The sequence below is a fragment of the Otolemur garnettii genome, unplaced genomic scaffold, assembly GCF_000181295.1.
Source record: "Otolemur garnettii isolate 467f Iridium unplaced genomic scaffold, OtoGar3 scaffold00038, whole genome shotgun sequence".
Taxonomy (NCBI): domain Eukaryota; kingdom Metazoa; phylum Chordata; class Mammalia; order Primates; family Galagidae; genus Otolemur; species Otolemur garnettii.
The window spans coordinates 3,734,499-3,737,049 of NW_003852433.1; the positions used below are offsets into that span (position 1 = coordinate 3,734,499).

General features: G+C 41.7%; 1 non-coding gene across 1 annotated transcript; it reads left to right on the top strand.

Annotated features, from left to right (window-relative positions):
• The first annotated feature begins 317 nt into the window (after positions 1–317).
• On the top strand, positions 318–480 carry LOC111725377. The gene has a single exon (XR_002773453.1). It is a non-coding gene; the product is annotated as a U1 spliceosomal RNA (small nuclear RNA).
• The last annotated feature ends 2,071 nt before the right edge of the window (positions 481–2,551 follow it).

Genomic DNA, 2,551 nt, shown 5'->3' on the forward strand with positions numbered 1-2,551 from the left:
TGATCCTCTTTCCTCAGCCTCCCAAGTAGCTGAGACTATTTGTGCCTGTCACAATGTGCAGCTAGTTTTTCTATTTTTAGTAGAGACGGGGTCTCACTCTTGCTCAGCTGGTCTTGAATTTCTAAGCTTAAGCAATCTACCCACCTCCACCTCTCAGAGCTCTAGAATGATAGGCTTGAGCCACCATAGGCCGGGCTTTGAATTACCCTGCAACTGAGGGTAGATGGCTGGTGGGAGTTGCTCTATATCTAATAAGGTGAGGTAGTCAGATCCAAGAAAGAAGAGTTTGCAACCTGTAATTTTAAAATGTGATTCTAATACTTACCTGGCAGGGGAAATTCCATGATCATGAAGGTGGTTTTCCCAGAGCGAGGCTTATCCATTGCACTCCAGATGTGCTGACCCCTGCGATTTCCCCCAAATGTGGGAAACTCAACTGCATGATTTGTGGTAGTGGGAGACTGTGTTCGCACTCTCCCTAGATTTAAAATAAAGTAAATTAAAATGTGACTCTGTTGCTTTATACAAAACACAATCATTTTCCATTTGAAAACGTGTTGTATATTCCAGCATATAATTCCAGAATTGTAGACTATATTATAGTCCTTAGAACTCATAATGTGTTTCCAAAAATACCTGTTAATGTCTGTTCACTGTAACCTCTCAGATAGCAGAGAGGTAGTGGATTAACTGCTGATCTTGAGCTTTAAGACATAAATTATTCTTGGCTCTGTTGGATAACCTGGAATAAGGCATTAACCTCTTTAAGTGCTCCCCCCCTTTTTTGCTTCATTGTTGCTGGTGTTTGTTTTTACTGGAAAAGGTGGCAACATGCATGAAAGTAACCTAATAGAGTGCCTGGAACACAGGAAGGAGCTTGTTTAATTTACAGTTTTGGGCTCCAGAACAAAGGCAGCCTAGGGCAGCCTGAGCCACTCTGACTTCACTTTTGGAAACACCACCCAGATATCTAAAGGAGGATGATAGCAACTACAATAAAGCTCTGTTTTTGGAGATCTACCTATCCACAGATGGCCTTCTCATCACTGGGAACGGTGTGTGCAGGTGCCTGGAACACACACTGACTCGGTGTCTCAAACACCGATACAAGTGCAGATCTTTGCAGAGGCAGTGCAGGGGGTTACAAAGTGTATACAGATTCCTCCAACAATTCAGACACATACATGGAAGAGGGGCAGGGAGTCCTTCACAGTCATCTTTCAGTTGACCAGATGCTTTTACAACTCCAAGGGTCTGTGAATCTTTTATTTTTTCTTACCTTCTGGAACAGATAAAGGAGTAAAGAAGATAGCATCCCTGGGTGCAGCTTTGGATGGGAATAAACATTTCTGAGATTGAAGTGGTTTGGTAATGTTTTTAAAAGTGAGATTTGTTCAGGATTGCTGGAAGTGCACTGTCTAAGTTTCATTTAAAGGTCTTGGGGAAAATCATTGAAAACAAAACTCTCTCTCTCTCGCTCTCTCTTTTTTTATTTTTATTTTTTTTCTTCTTTCTTTCTTTCTTTTTGTGTGAACTATGGGCATATGCCACCACATGCAGCTAACTTTTCTATTTTTTGAAGAGACAAAGTCTTATTATACTGCCCACGCTGGTCTCAAACTCCTACTCTCAAGTAATTGTCCTGCCTTGGCCTCCCAAACTGTTAGAATTATAGGCATGAGCCACTGTGCCCAGTTGAGAATAAAGCTTCCTAAAGGGACCTCCCAAATTTTCATCAAGCAAGTGTCCCATACTCTCCCAAATGCCAGCATGAGAGGGGAGAGCACAGTTTGCCTTTGTACAGACGAGGTTCTGAAACTTCACCTTGCTTAGTCATTTACATTTAATGCTTTTTTGTACTTGGTGTCTAGGGGGCTGGGTAAGGTTAACCATGACACCTGCACTAAACTGATATTTCCCACAATAATCAGAACCACGCCCAGAAAACTTTGATTTGGGGTCACGCATTCACCCTGAACACTGTACTGCCTTTATCTTGCTCTCAGAGGAGCAGAATCTAGAAGAGGAAGAAAATTGTAAATAGTTCCAGGGCCGAGTAACTATTACCAGCACAGCCATTGGGGAAGGCTTCATAAAGGAGAGGATGTTTGAATGGGCTTTGAAGGATGAGTAGAAGTTTAGCTTTTCTTTTCTCCCTGCCCCTTCTCCCTGCTAAAGAACATAGATGCCACCTGGCATTTGAGATGGACTCTCAAGAAGGCAATAATATAGCCAGGCATTGTGGCGGGCGCCTGTAGTTCCAGCTACTTGGGAGGCTGAGGCAAGAGAATTGCTTAAGCCCAAGAGTTTGAGGTTGCTGTGAGCTGTGATGCCACTGCACTCTACCAAGGGCAATGTAATGAAACTTTGTCTCAACAACAAGAAAAAAGGCAATAATAGTTTATTTGGTTCTAAAAATGACTTGAAACTAACAAAAAATATATATTCAACCTTTAACACCTGCTACTGTACCCAAAAGTATAAGAAGATCTTTTTGGATTTCTGTATACTTATTTTAACTTTTGTTTGTTGTCTTTTTCCTTCTCCCATC